This window comes from Sturnus vulgaris, chromosome 34 (assembly GCF_052056855.1).
Source record: "Sturnus vulgaris isolate bStuVul1 chromosome 34, bStuVul1.hap1, whole genome shotgun sequence".
NCBI classification, from domain to species: Eukaryota; Metazoa; Chordata; class Aves; order Passeriformes; family Sturnidae; genus Sturnus; species Sturnus vulgaris.
In genome coordinates this window covers 40,268-55,979 of record NC_142276.1, presented here as the reverse complement: position 1 = coordinate 55,979, position 15,712 = coordinate 40,268, and the positions used below count along the sequence as shown (strand labels likewise).

General features: G+C 47.7%; 1 long non-coding RNA gene across 2 annotated transcripts; it reads left to right on the top strand.

The window, feature by feature from the left end:
* The first annotated feature begins 8,052 nt into the window (after positions 1 to 8,052).
* LOC148220570 (uncharacterized) lies at positions 8,053 to 12,179 on the top strand. 2 transcript variants are annotated; one of them, XR_015798725.1, is made up of 5 exons: positions 8,053 to 8,248; positions 8,719 to 8,884; positions 9,547 to 9,645; positions 11,158 to 11,374; positions 12,034 to 12,179. It is a non-coding gene; the product is annotated as an uncharacterized LOC148220570 (long non-coding RNA). The 2 variants fall into 2 exon arrangements; XR_015798724.1 differs by lacking the exon at positions 8,053 to 8,248 and having other exon boundaries at positions 8,492 to 8,884.
* Positions 12,180 to 15,712: the final 3,533 nt, after the last annotated feature.

Genomic DNA, 15,712 nt, shown 5'->3' with positions numbered 1-15,712 from the left:
GAGAAAATCCCCTAGAATTCCCCGGGATAATCCCCCCGGCATCTCCTGGAAAATCCCCCCGGTATCGCCGAGAAAATCCCTCCGGAATCGCCGGAATAATCCCCTGGAATTCCCCGGGAAAATCATCCCGGAATCCCCGAGAATATCCCCCCGGTATCGCCGAGAAAATCCCCCCGGAATCCCCGGGATAATCCCCCGGAATTCCCCGGGAATATCCCCCCGGAATCCCTCGTAAAATCCCCCTGGAATCCCCGGGAAAATCCCTCCGGACTCCCCGAAAAAATCACCCCGGAATTTCCCGGGAAAATCCACCGGGAATTCCCCGGGAAATTCCTCGCTGAAACCCCTGGAAAATCCCCCCGGAATCCCGGAGAAAATCCCCCCGGAATTCCCCGGGAATATCCCCTCGGAATCCCCGGGAAAATCCCCCCGGACTCCCCGAAAAAATCCCCCCGGAATACTCGGGAAAATCCTCCTGGAATTCCCGAGAAAATCCCCCGGAATTCCCTGAGAAAATCGCCCCGGAATCCCAGTGAAAATCCCCCCGGAATCCCCGTGAAAATCCCCCCGGAATCCCCGTGAAAATCCCCCCGGAATCCCCGGGAAAATCCCCCAGGAATCCCCTGGAAAATCCCCCAGGTATCCCCGATAAAATCCCCCTGGAATCCCCTGGATAATCCCCATGGAATCCCCTGGAAAATCCCCCAGGAATCCCCGAGAAAATATGCCCGGAATCCCCTGGAAAATCCCCCTGGAATCGCGGGGAAAATCCCCCCGGATTTCCCGGGAAAAATCCCCCCGGAATCCCCGATAAAATCTCCCCGGAATCCCTGAGAAAATCCCCCCGGAATCCGCGAGAAAATATGCCCAGAATCCCCGATAAAATCCCCCCGGAATCCCCGGGAATATCCCCCAGGAATCCCCGATAAAATCCCCCCGGAATTCCCGAGAAAATCCCCCCGGAATCCCCGGAAAATCCCCGCGGAATTCCGGTCCATTTCTGTAGGAGAATAGTTTGTAAGGATAGTGCAGAAGGCACTAGTTGCCAACGAGTTACAGCTGTACTGATTAGCAAGGAGTGGAAACAGCCTTGCCTGCCCAGTGAGGCTGGTTGTTATAAAAGCGTGGGTCAGCTGGCTGCCAGTTTCACTAAGCACAGCTCCAGCTGGAGGTGCAGAGCCTGCTGCAGTGTGGGCTGGAGCCTGCTGGCTGTGCTGCGAGGAGGAAGGGACACGTGGCCGTGCAAGGGATGGACAAGGTGAGAGGATGCTGTGTGTGGGACAGACAGGCTCAGGTGGCTGGGGAAGGGACAGGCTGGGGTTTAGCCAGTCGTACAGAGGAGAGGAGGAGTCGGTGCTGTGTGGAGCTGCCTGTGAGAAAAGGAGTCAGAGTTGCCTCAAAGAAATCTGTGGAGAGAAGGCATGAAAAGTGTGTAATGAAAGACTAATGTTGGTGCCTGTCATGTCTGTCTTGATATAATTGCTACACGTTTTCTCTGAATGCTTTAATTTAGACATAAAATGAAAACTTTATTGTAAGAAAGGATTGCATTTCTCACCAAAGTGGTGTAGGGTGGGGGATCACAACTCACAGATGGCCTGGAAGCGGAACGGCCACAGGGGTTACTGTAACTGGGCCTCCAGTACCAAAGCCCCAGTGGGTTTAAAGGCTAGAGCTGGGCTGGGATTAGCACGGGCTATGCAGCTGGGCTCATGCACAGGTCTGTCAGCACTCCTACCCGAGGACAGTCCCTCACCTAGGGAGAGGTTCTAGGCCTGGAGATGAGGCTGAGTTTGGGAAGGGTGATGAGGACATGGTTAGGGAGGGATGTAAATGCATATCAAAAGACTTAATTTTGAGGGGTGGCAAGCATTAGCTGTAAAACAGTAAGTATTTACAGCTAAAGGCTGGAGGTGGGGGCTGTCTGAGGAGGACAGGACTGTTTAAGGCTGAAGTTGGAAGAGAAACCTTGGTGAAGCTTTTGCGTTAGAAACGGCCTCACCTGCCAAATCAGATTTTTGTCTTCAGGATTGCATGAGTGAGGATGCCACAGCCAAGGAAAAGGTTCAGGTTTGGGAGGCAAAGGCGAGTTAGGCAGGGCTGCAGGGCTGGGGCTTGGCTGTTTCCATACTGCTCAGGGCAGCAAAGGGTAGCTGGCTCACTGGGCCTTGGATCTAGAACTCTTTCTGGAACAAGGTGGAGAGCTGAGGTTCATGCAAGGGGCCAGGAATTCTTTGTCTGACTGGAAAATGCCAGAGGGGCAGTGTGTGACTCGGATAGGATGATATGTTCGTCTGGCGAGAGTCACAAAAGAATATTTTGGTTTACTGATAACTGGGCAGCTCAGAAGTTACTACTTGACTTAGTTGCTGCTCCCATCTGTTGCACACATAAACAGAGCAAAGCAGACGAATTCTCTCGGAGCCTGAGGTCTTTGACTGGCCCTCCAAAAATGCTGCCCGCTAAAAAACAGACGTGGGGGAGGAAAGTTGTCAGATACAATAGAGCAAGAAAAGGACACGGGCTTCAAAGTGCCCTCCAGCAGACCACGGAAGTGACCTGTCTGGAAGTGAAACCAGCAGTCTGCTTCCCCAGCCTCCTGGAAGCCTCTAACAGCTACACAGGCAGTGAGGGGAGAGAACAATTCAACCTAAAAATAATTTTCAGTAGCGTTCTGCACTGCTGTTAAAAATACTGCAACCAGGGAATGTGGTGTGGTGATAACTATTAGGCCTGTAAGTCTGGTAACTGGGGCTTTTAGCTCAAACATCTCGGTATGGCTACTTTGAGCCTTGTAAAAGCTGCGTTAAGTCGAATTTCTTGGGTAGTTCTACTAGCTCTAGCCTTGCTTTTCATCCCCTCAGTAACAAAGCAACTCCCTCTCGAGAATGTTATTTACTTTCCATATTATGTGCCTACCAATTTCTGGAATTGCAAATGTCTTTGGATACATGCGTAAATTGAAGTTTCAAGAAAGCTGTCAAGCTAAAACAAAGGCTTGCCATAATGCAGAAGAAAATGTTTTATGGAAGAACTGAGAGGTCCCTACCTGGGCATAGAATTTGCTATACTAAGGTGTGTTCCAAACGGATCTGCCATCTAAACAAGCAGAAAAATAGTTGGAATGTAGTGAGTTCAATTTAACTGTTGCTAGAAATAGGAATTATTAGCAGAGCTTGGAGCATGATATCACTAGCAGCAGTAAGACGCTTTTAGCTTGCTTCTCATAAATTACTTGTAAAAAGCATTTGTACCTAGTGTGTAGCAATTAATATTTCCCCATTTTCTTCCCCCCCGCCCCCCAGTCTCAGGTACTCCTTTTATTTTACCCTTTTCTGTCTTGTAACATCACCTTCCTTTATTTTATTCTATCTTCTGTTCTCAGAACATCGCAGCATCCTCTGTCAATGTGAAAGCATTTGTTCATCCTGTCTTGGAATGGCTGTCAATGTTGCCCTCTTCTGGATCACTTTTTTTTTTTTTTTTTTTTTTAACAATATGTTGCTAAATGTCAGGAAAATTAATCCACAAACACCAGCGGTTTATGTCCAAAAAGGAAACAGAGGAGTCCTTTTTGCTTTATTCGAATAAAGGGAGAGGCCATGGGACATTCCCCTGGGATCTCTCAAATTTTTGGAGGACGCAGCCTCCTTTTTATCCTATTTTCCCGGCCGCATTTCCCTCTCTTTTTTCCCATTGGCTGAGGTACTTGAGAGGCACAGACTTCCCGGAACGCCTGATACCTGAAATTCCCCTCTAATGTATAACCCTCCCTTTTAATTTTTAATTCTTATAGAATTCATAGTTTCCCCCCGTTGCTTCTTTCATCTTTCGATATCCAATTTCATTTATCAGCAGCCCTGCAGTTTGTTTGTAAAGGCAAATATCTCTTTCCATTCATCAATCACTGGAATCCATCCCATTGTTTCTTTTATCTCTCAGTGCTAGCCTTATCTACAGGCTGATCCACAGCTCATTTGTAAAGACAAATTCAACATTCCTCTCAGCTAATAAATGAGAAGTTAGCTGAAAAAAGTAAAAACTGGATTTTTTTTTTCTGGTGTGTGTCGGACAATAGAGTGGAGAGAATTTGCGGGAGGATGATCGAGGATATCCTATTATAATATCGTTCTCGGACATTTTACTATTTTAGATCATCAGTTGTATTCTGAAAGAAATCTATTTTAATGATATGTGTACGTTTGCACGAAGTTATAGTTAAATATAGCTTGCGGCTGGGCTCTTTAATGAATAGGGGTATTTTTGGTTTTAATTCAATATTTTATGCTTGTGGTGTGTAGTGTGCTGATTTATTTTTTAATGTTATTTACTACGTGCGCTTTTGTTTTTGAGTGAAGGTAACTTTCTGGATGGCTTTGTATTTGAGGCAGAATGAATTGAAGTAGGTTTTTAAAACTGATTTTTCATATGTACGATGGGGAGTTTAGTAGGGGCAGCTCTGATGGTGGGGGCTTGGTTGTTAATTTTATCAGACGGCTTTTGTTAGATACAGCTTTTAATTCTGGAAAGTTTTTTTTTCTAATGTCGTGCTTTGAAGGTGGTTTTCGAGGATGTATGGTATAGCTTTATTTTGTTTGTAGATGGTGTATGATAAGGGCTATGGTCTATTTATCTAATGCCATGTTTTTTCATTCAGGTGTTGATAAGGGAGTTCTTGAATGGCGTTTTGTGTTGTTTTTGTTTTTGGTGGGGCGTTGTTTTTAAAGGATACCTTGATAAGGTTTGCCGATGGCGTTCTAGGCTGTAGCATAAGGCATAGGGTAGTTTTTGAATTATTTTGTGGTGGCTTTGATTCTTGCCAGTATGTAGTGTTTGTTTGAGGTAATGCTGTGTAGCTAATTTCTGTTTTCTTATTAATATTAGAATTGGAGTGTTGTAGTATATGGGCTGTTATTATATCCTAGGGGTTCTATTTATTTGGTTTGATTGTTTTCTAGTTATGGATAATTTTTCTCAAAAAACCATTTTCAGAATTTCAGGCGTGACACAAAAGAACACTCAGATTGCTGGAAGGGAAACGTGTGCCCAGATTGTCTCGAAGCAGTGCTGCTGTCGGTTCTCGTTCAGTTGTGTCTTCTGAAAATGAGACTGTTGTATTCATTGCGCTGTGCTAAACACTTGTCATTCTCCCAATGCCAGGAAACAGATGAAGCTTGAAGAAAGAGGAAGGAATTTGGAAGCGTACAAACAAGCTGAGAAGAGGTTCAGAGATCAGGGTGCTCACTGGCAGCAGGGGCTGGGGTTAGGGCTGAGCAGGAGCAAAGCCGGAGCACATCAACCTCACCTCGTGTTTTCTCGGGGGCTTTATGGCCCTGGCAAGAGAGAGATGTTCACTGATGAGTCCCAGGCCGAGCCGTGAGCACAGCATGTTGTGTTGGAGCTGGGGGTTTTTTTTGAGACGTTCAGCAGCCACACTCTCTAGTCAAGAGTCCCGAGGTTTGTTGCTGCTCCACTTTCATATCCAGCTTCCAGCCCTTTTCTTCTCTCTGTCCAGTGTGTCTTTTGTGTTCCTTTCTTGTCCTGTGTGCTCCCCATCCCATTCCCGTTCCCTACGGAGGGGGAGGGTGTGGAGACTGGGGGCTCCGACGTGGTTTGGGGCACCCCAAGGTCCCTGGGAAAGGGAGCCGGGCTGCGCTGGAGGAGCAGGTGAGTCGGGCATGGGGGGGGGGGGGGGGGGGGTCATGCTGGGTGCCGGAACATTGACAGGGAGGGGTGGGTGTAGAATGCATGAAAAACAGAACCATAAAAAATACCTAAATATAGTCTAAAAGGAATGTTTAAATGCTTTTTATTTGGGTAGAGGCACGGTTTTTATAGCTAATATAAAAATAAAATATAAAGAATAGAACTAGATTGGTATACATGTAAAATATAATGAAATACAAGTAGCAAATATCTATGAAAAATCTAGTGTATAACAGAAATAATGCAAATATAAGAATATGTATAAATATAAAATAGAGCTATGAGAATGGTAATAAGAATGGGGTAAAACATCAGTGAGAAATGGAAAAAAACCACATGAAAAATGGTGGGAAAATCAGTGAGAAATGGAGAAAAATCAGTGAAAAACGGGGGGGGAATCTTTGAAAAATGGGGAAAAAAATCAGTGAGAAATGGGGGAAAAAAAATCCATGAAAAATGGGGGAATAAATCAGTGAGAAACGGGGAAAAGTGGGGGAAAAAATAATTGAGAAATGGGGAAAAAAATCAGTGATATATGGGGAGAAAATCAGTGATTAATGGGCGGAAAAATGCATGAAAAATGGAAGGAAAAATTCAGAGAGAAATGGGGGCAAATATCAGTGATAAATGGGGAAAAAAATCAGTGATTAATGGGGGGAAAAATGCATGGAAAATGGGGGGAAAATTCAGAGAGAAATGGGGGCAAAAATCAGTGAGCAATGGGGGGGAAAATCGGGAAATATCCATGGAAAAATGGGGGGAAAAAATCAGTGAGAAATGGGGGAAAAAATCAGTGAGAAATGGGGGAAACATCATGGTGAAATGGGGAAAAAAAATCTTTGATAAATTGGGGAAACAAATCATTGAGAAATGGGGGAAAAAAATCAGTGAGAAATGGGGAAAATATGGGAAAAAATCCACGAAAATTGCGGGAAAAAATGCATGAAAAATTGGGGAAAAATCAGTAAGAAATGGGGGGGAAAATCCATGAAAAATGGTGGGAAAAATCAGATCGGCGATCGATAGCTAATGCGTGCCTATGGATTAGATCGGCGATCGATTGATCGCGCCTGCCGATCGATTCGATCGGCGATCGATTGCTAATGCCTGCCGATCGATTAGATCGGCGATCGATTGATCGCGCCTGCCGATCGATTCGATCGGCGATCGATTGCTAATGCCTGCCGATCGATTATATCGGCGATCGATTGATCGCGCCTGCCGATCGATTATATCGGCGTTCGATTGCTAATGCCTGCCGATCGATTAGACCGGCGATCGATTGATCGCGCCTGCCGATCGATTCGATCGGCGATCGATTGCTAATGCCTGCCGATCGATTATATCGGCGATCGATTGATCGCGCCTGCCGATCGATTCGATCGGCGATCGATTGCTAATGCCTGCCGATCGATTAGATCGGCGATCGATTGATCGCGCCTGCCGATCGATTATATCGGCGTTCGATTGCTAATGCCTGCCGATCGATTAGATCGGCGTTCGATTGCTAATGCCTGCCGATCGATTAGCTCGGCGATCGATTGATCCGCCTGCCGATCGATTATATCGGCGTTCGATTGCTAATGCCTGGCGATCGATTACATCGGCGATCGATTGATCGCGCCTGCCGATCGATTATATCGGCGATCGATTGCTAATGCCTGCCGATCGATTATATCGGCGATCGATTGATCGCGCCTGCCGATCGATTATATCGGAGTTCGATTGCTAATGCCTGCCGATCGATTAGACCGGCGATCGATTGCTAATGCCTGCCGATCGATTCGATCGGCGATCGATTGCTAATGCCTGCCGATCGATTATATCGGCGATCGACTGATCGCGCCTGCCGATCGATTAGATCGGCGATCGATTGCTAATGCCTGCGGATCGATTAGATCGGAGATCGATTGCCAATGCCTGCCGATCGATTAGATCGGTGATCGATTGATCGCGACTGCCGATCGATTGCCAATGCCTGCCGATCGATTAGATCGGCGATCGATTGATCGTGCCTGCCAATCGATTATATCGGCGATCGATTGCCAATGCCTGCCTATCGATTAGATCGGCGATCGATTGATCGCGACTGCCGATCGATTACATCGGCGATCGATTGATCGTGCCTGCCGATCGATTAGCTCGGCGATCGATTGCCAATGCCTGCCGATCGATTATATCGCCGATCGATTGCTCATGCCAGCCGATCGATTGCTAATGCACAGTATTTGCACACTCCTTGCACACCTTTTGCACTCATATAGAGGCAGGAGGTTTCTCAGTTCTGGTCGGGGTTTTTTGGGGCGTTCATTCCGGGGGATTTCCTCAAGGATTGGGACACTCCTTGATTCCATCCCTTGCCTGTCTCCCAAGCGCCACCCTGTGGGCAGAGCGCGGTACTGCGCGCCTGCCTCTCCCAAGATGGCGGCTCGGGTGTCGCTCCCCGACCTTCTAACTCTGGCTGCAAAAGGAGGGTGGCACAGCAAGGAGCCCGCTCGCTCTAGTGGGATGCCTGCGCACGACGCCGACACCGATGCCACGGGTGCGATTTTCGGCGGCGTTTCCAATCGTGCGGACATCTCCTTCAGCCCGCTTCGGCCCGGGGAAGAGGGGCGGGGCCGCCAGCGATGGTCCCGGCGCAGCCCGGGCAGGCTCGGGGCGGAGCCGGGCTTGGCGAGGCGGGGCACGGAGGTCCCGGGGACGGGACCGGGCGGGGCCGGGGCGGTGCTTTAGGGGCGGTCCCCAGTGGTCCCGGGCGGCACCGGGGCCGGGGCCGGGTGATCCCGGAGCGGTACCGAGCTGTGCTGGGGACGGTGCTGCAGGGGCGGTGCCGGGCCCGCCTCAGGGTGATTGAATGCCCAGAAATCGCCTCCTCTGCCCCGTGCTCACAGTGAGCTGCGGGCTGCAGCGTGCTGTCGGAGCTCCGCACACAGCACGGATTTGGGCTTCCCCTCCTCTCAAACCCTCTCCCCCTTCTTCCTCCTCCTCATCTTCCTCTTTGTCCTCTGTCAGTGCTGAGGCTCTGGAAAGAACTGAAATTCTGCAGGGAGAGATGTCCTCTCGTGGCCCCAGGGACTGCCTCGGCACGGGCCACGAGCGCCTCCGGCCCCTGCCTTCTCCTGCTTGAAAAGATCACCTGGAGCCCGAGCTCGGGGGGGTGAAATCAGCTGAAATCCAGGTAACTCTGTCAAGTGCCCCCCAGGGACATCGGCGGGGCTGGGGAATGAGGGTTTGAAACAGCAAATTCTTTGGAATATACACCTGTCCCTGTGCCGATGCTGCTGAGCTTCCTGCCACAGTATATCCCCACTCCATGAGGCGCTGTGAGGTTATGGCAGAGGGAATTGAGCAGGGAATTCGGGGCTATGGGCATAATTCACGGGAGCTAGCAAAGCTGACAGCGAACCCCAAATCGGGGCACAGCACAGAGAACAATCTGTGTGCTGCCCTGTCAGCTCAAGCCCTTGGGCTGGGAAGTATTGGGAGTTAAATGTATGGAATTACACAAATCACAGCAACTGGCATCACCCAGAGGGACAAACCAAGTCCCAAACAATTCCTCCCCAATCCACTCTGGGAAAAACACCCTGTGCCTGCCAGGAGCTCTGACCCTGCTTTTCCTACCAGCTCCTGAGCAGTGTCAGGGCCACCACGACGCCTTTAAAATCCAGATAAACCCCAAATCCTACACAGTGATTAATCCAAAGAAAGTACTGAATTGTTGTCATTAAAAGCTCAAAACTCATTAAGAATTCTATGACAACAGTGTAATGGACTCCCAGGAACCTCATGAATGCTCTCAGTTTCATTTTTGTGTATTTTTACTCCCTCATTTGGCAGCTTGTAAAACTTATCCTGGAATTCAGAGGTCAAGCAGGATCGACTTTGGATTGACCTTCACCTCTGGTCCCACTTTGTGCAAACACAACTCGTGCCCAGGTGGGTGAACTCATCACCTCAGCTTTTCACTCCAGAGTATCCCCTCCTTATTTCCCTGTAGATGAACTCAGATCCACTCCTCACCTCCACTCCAAGCGTCCATTCTGTTCCCCACAGGCCCTGGTGGCCCCGGGGAGCTCCCTTGGCCTTTCTCCTGCCCCTCTGCAGCCCGAGGTCGCTACACAAACAGTTCTTGTGTCCCCTCTAAATGACCCCGGGTTTTCTGCTCAATGAATGGCATGACCCGTGCCCACTGCTCATGATTCACCCAACCAAAATCGAGAGCAAATGTTGCTTGGGCTTTAAGAACTTGAAATAACTCTGAAGCAAAAGAAATCACCTTTTTCTTCTGGTTTTTATTTTTATTTTTTCATTTAAGATGCTGGACTTGCCTCTGTGGATGTGTGCTGAGCTCTCACTGCAGGGGACTGTCAGGCCTGAATGGCTGTGAGTTCGTGTTCTTCTCAGTAGGGAATCAGAAATTATTCTTAGACCATAGAATTGTTTTCTGAAACCTTTCCCCTTTCCTCTTTGTGCCTTTGAATTTTTCAGCTGTTCCCTGTTGTCACTTCCCCTGCCTGACTTCTGTGCAGCTCCTAGCTGGGAAAAACTGGGAAAACTTAGGGGGTACAGAGGTGGAATTTTTGGCTGGATTTTTCTAACATTTCTAATTTTGCTGAACTTATTTCCCCAGTGAGAAGAGCACGAACTCACAGCCATGCAGGCCTGACAGTCACTGCGGGAAATCTGACACAGTATTAAGAAGTAACCTTTCCTGAGAGCAGTCACCACCCCAGTCCTCCAGCCTTGTCAAATGTTTGCAATGAATGGACCCAAGTTCTAATCCTTAATCTAAATTTATGTCAGCTTTTGTTAGAAAGATACCGGACAGTAAATCATACAAGAGAATTTAAAAATTGCACAAAGAATAACAGGCCCAGACCAAACCCAACCGCCCCCATCAGTGCTCCACCCCAATTTTGGGAGAAACAGTGATACAGTTTATAAATACTCTCCTTCCACACTATTCAGTCCTTCACCGCACATCCCCAGAGAGGAGTCCCTCAGACCTTGCTCCCCTGAACACCAGGAGAGCTGGAGTTTCACCCAGATCCCACATTCCCATGGCAGTTAATCCCAGCAGGGAGGCAAAGAGGAACCCTGCATCCTCTGACATAGCCCACAGCACGGGCAGCACCAGGAGCCCTCCAGGCTCAGACCTCTGGTGCTGAAGCCTCTGGGCTTTGGCTGATCAAACACCACAGCTCTTGGCAAAGATGGCAGGAGAGTCGTGATTCTTCCTGTCCTGAAAGAGAGGAGGAAAAGAAAATTAAGTCGACTGCAGAAGGATTCCAGCTCTCAACTTCTGCTCTGATTCCTCACTCTGGGGTTTTATCCATGACAAGTGACACCAATTCAGAGTGCCCTTTTCCAGCATTTTTATTCCTAACTATTTCAGACATTAAAAGGATGCTCATTTCTCTTATTGTATTCTTTGCTGAATTTTATTAGAAGCATTTTCATCCCAGACCCCACTTGTCAGTTCTTCAATCCTTTAGCACTGGACTTGGCACAAAGGGATACCCGTGGTGCTGCATCACAAGAAATCCCAAAGAGAAACCCCTTCCAAACCTGACGGAGAAAGCTTTCAAGGCACTCCAGAACACAGACAGCTTTTCCTGCCTTGTCAGGCCACACCAATTCTGTCCCATCCACCTGAGCTGTGCAGGTGAGGAAAAGTCCCCGATCCCGGTCCCTGTCCCATTTCCTCGTCCTGGTCCCCGATCCCGGTCCCGGTCCACGTCCCCGATCCCGATTTTCCCCCCCCGTCACACTGATTTTTCCCCCGATTTCTCAATGATTTTTTCCCCATTTCTCAATGATTTTTTTCCCCATTTTTTCCCATTTCTCACTGATATTTTCCCCCATTTTTCAGGGATTTTTTTCCCCATTTCTCACTGATTTTTTCTACCATTCTTCATGGAGTTTTCCCTACGTTTTTCACTGATTTTTCCCCATTTCTCACTGATTTTTTTCCCCATTTCTCACTGACTTTTTCCCCATTTCCCCCCATTTCTCACTGATATTTTCCCCCATTTTTCATGGATTTTTTCCAGATTTATCCCCATTTCCCACTGATTTTTCCCCATTTCTCACTGATTTTTTCCCCCCATTTCTTACTTACGTTTTTCCCCGATTTCTCATTGATTTTTCCCCACCCATTTCCCACTGATTTTTTACCCATTTTTCCCCATTTCTCACTGATTTCTTCCGCCATTTTTCATGGAATTTTCCCCCCCCATTTCTCACTGATTTTTTCCCCATTTCTCACTGATTTCCCCCCCCATTACTCACTGATTTTTTCCCCCCATTCTTCATGATTTACAGGATACTCTATCGTGAATGGAAAGCAATTAAAGGAAGGGGGGAGGTTACCAGCCACCTGGTCAGCTCAGACAGCAGAGCTGCACACGCTTGTGAGAGCCTGTGAATTATAGCAGGACAAGACATTAAATATATTTACTGATTCTAAATATGCATATGCGGTAATACATGCATTTGGAAAACTATGGGGAAAAAAAGAGGTTTATTAAGCTGCAGAAGAAAGAAGAAAAAAATTGGTTTACAAGGGATGGCAAGCAGTGGATACCAAAAGCTCTAGCCTTACAATTGTTAAAACAACTTCATTAAAGGAGTCGTTCTGTGCCTTCTTTGGGGTGAGGAAAAAAGGCTGAGGGGGGCTCCGACGTGGTTTGGGGCACCCCAAGGTCCCTGGGAGAGGGAGCCGGGCTGCGCTGGAGGAGCAGGTGAGTCGGGCATGGGGGGGGGTCATGGTGGGTGCCAGAACATTGAGAGGGAGGGGTGGGTGTAGAATGCATGAAAAACAGAACCTTAAAAAACAGCTAAATATAGTCTAAAAGGAATGTTTTATTGGTTTGTGTTTGGATAGAGGTAGGGTTTTTTTATAGATACTGTAAATATAAAAGAAAAGATAAAGAATAAAAATACATAAGCAAATATAAGTAATCAATATATAAATATATTACATTACATTATATTTTGTTATGAAAATAGAAATATATAAATATTCAGACTTTAAAAGGAATTTTGTATTGGTTTTTATTTGGTTAGAGGAGGGTTTTTTGAAAATAATATAGGCAAAAATATACAAATATGCAAAAATAGATAGTGACATAAAATTATGATAACTATATATGCATATATAAATATATAGAAATATAAAATACATGTATGTAGTATGTAATATAAATAATTTATCGATTTTAATACGTTATATTAAATAGTATGTTATAATAGAATGTAAATAGCATCTAGTATATTAATATACTAGTAAAAAATACATTAAATAGTATATAAATATAGAATACACAATATAGACATATAAATCTACAGATATAAATATGAAAACTAAATAGAAAAATATATTCAAATATAATTTAAAATAAACGAGTTTTTTGTTTCTATTTGGTTAGAGGCAGAGCTTTAAAGAAATAATATTAAAAACTATAAACCTACAAATATATATGGATATAGATAAAATAGAAATAACATTAGTAATATAAATCTATGTATATAATGAATAATAAAATAATATTGTATATATGATAAATAGAATAGCAATTAAATTGAATATATGAAATATGTCTAGATTATGACTATAAATTAAAAATTAAAAAATAGATGATTTATATATATAAAAGGGTTTTTTTTTCATTTAGTCAGAGGCAGGGCATTTTTAGTTTGGGTCGGGGTTTTTTTGGGGCGTTCATTGAGAGGATTTTATGACGGGTGGGGACTCTGGTGCTTGGAACTCTCTCCCTTCTCTGTCTGTCCCTGACAGGGCGGCAGTGCCGGGCTGAGTTGGGCGGCAGTGCTGCCGCCGTGTGGACACAGGCGGGTACTGCACCGTGCCCCTCTCAGGATGGCGGAAGGGCCCGCGGGCCGGGACCCAGCCCTGCGGCAGCGCTCAAGATGGCGGCCTCTCTAGGACCCCGGCGGATAGGGGTCTACATAAAACGCCTGCCCGCGCCCGCCGGCGCCCTCACGCCCGCGGCACCGCGGACCGCGCGGCCGTTGTCGGCACGCTCTGACACGTCCGGGAAAATTGTCGGCGAGCGGATCGGCGTCGGCGATGTAATCAGGCATCTTATGCCTACACACCGGGGTCCTGATTTTTTCCCGCCCTTTCTGCCGCCATTTTTGGCAGGTCGGCCGGGGTGCCGCCCGAGCCGCCATTTTGAGCGTCCCGACACGCTCAAGATGGCGGCCTCACTAGGACCCCGGCGGATAGGCGTTTACATAAAACGCCTGCCCGCGCCCGCCGGCGCCCTCACGCCCGCGGCGCCGCGGACCGCGCGGCCGTTGTCTGCACGCTCTGAAGCGTCCGGGAAAATTGTCGGCGAGCGGATCGGCGTCGACGATGTAATCAGGCATCTTATGCCTACACACCGGGGTCCTGATTTTTCCCGCCCTTTCTGCCGCCATTTTTGGCAGGTCAGGCGGGGTGCCGCCCGAGCCGCCATTTTGAGAGTCCCGACACGCTCAAGATGGCGGCCTCACTAGGACCCCGGCGGATAGGCGTTTACATAAAACGCCTGCCCGCGCCCGCCGGCGCCCTCACGCCCGCGGCGCCGCGGAACGCGCGGCCGTTGTCTGCACGCTCTGAAACGTCCGGGAAAATTGGCGGCGAGCGGATCGGCGTCGGCGATGTAATCAGGCATCTTATGCCTACACACCGGGGTCCTGATTTTTTCCCGCCCTTTCTGCCGCCATTTTTGGCAGGTCATGCGGGGTGCCGCCCGAGCCGCCATTTTGAGCGTCCCGACACGCTCAAGATGGCGGCCTCTCTAGGACCCCGGCGGATAGGCGTCTACATAAAACGCCTGCCCGCGCCCGCCGGCATAAAAATAAATATGCATAAATATAAACATAGACATAAACATGCACAAACGTAAACCTGCATAGATATAAACATAAACAAACATAAACATAAACATAAACATAAACATAAACATAAACATAAACATAAACATAAACATAAACATGCAAAACAATAACAATAAATATAAATATAAACATAAATAGAAATAGAAATACAAACATTAAAGAAATCAGTGAGAAATGGGGTAAAATCAGTGAGAAATGGGGGGGAAAAACCATGAAAAATGATGGAAAAATCAGAGAGAAATGGGGGAAAAATCGGTGAGGAATGGGGGAAAAGATCAACGAAAAATTGGGAAAAATCAGTCAGAAGTGGGGGATAAAAATCAGTGAGAAATGGGGGGAAAAGTCGGTGAGAAATGGGAAAAAAATCAGTGATTAATGGGCGGGAAAATGCATGAAAAATGGGGGGAATAATTCAGAGAGAAATGGGGGCAAATATCAGTGATAAATGGGGGGGAAAATCAGGAAATATCCATGAAAATTGGGGGAAACATCCATGAAAAATGGCGGAAAAAATCAGTGAGAAATGGGGAAAAATGGGTAAGAAGCAGTGATAAATAGGGGAAAAAATCAGTGAGAAATGGGGGAAAAATGCATGAAAAATGGGGGGAAAAGGTTTCTCAGTTCTGGTCGGGGTTTTTTGGGGCGTTCATTCCGGGGGATTTCCTCAAGGATTGGGACACTCCTTGATTCCATCCCTTGCCTGTCTCCCAAGCGCCACCCTGTGGGCAGAGCGCGGTACTGCGCGCCTGCCTCTCCCAAGATGGCGGCTCGGGTGTCGCTCCCCGACCTTCTAACTCTGGCTGCAAAAGGAGGGTGGCACAGCAAGGAGCCCGCTCGCTCTAGTGGGATGCCTGCGCACGATGCCGACACCGATCCCACGGGTGCGATTTTCGGCGGCGTTTCCAATCGTGCGGACATCTCCTTCAGCCCGCTTCGGCCCGGGGAAGAGGGGCGGGGCCGCCAGCGATGGTCCCGGCGCAGCCCGGGCAGGCTCGGGGCGGAGCCGGGGCTTGGCGAGGCGGGGCACGGAGGTCCCGGGGACGGGACCGGGCGGGGCCGGGGCGGTGCTTTAGGGGCGGTCCCCAGTGGTCCCGGGCGG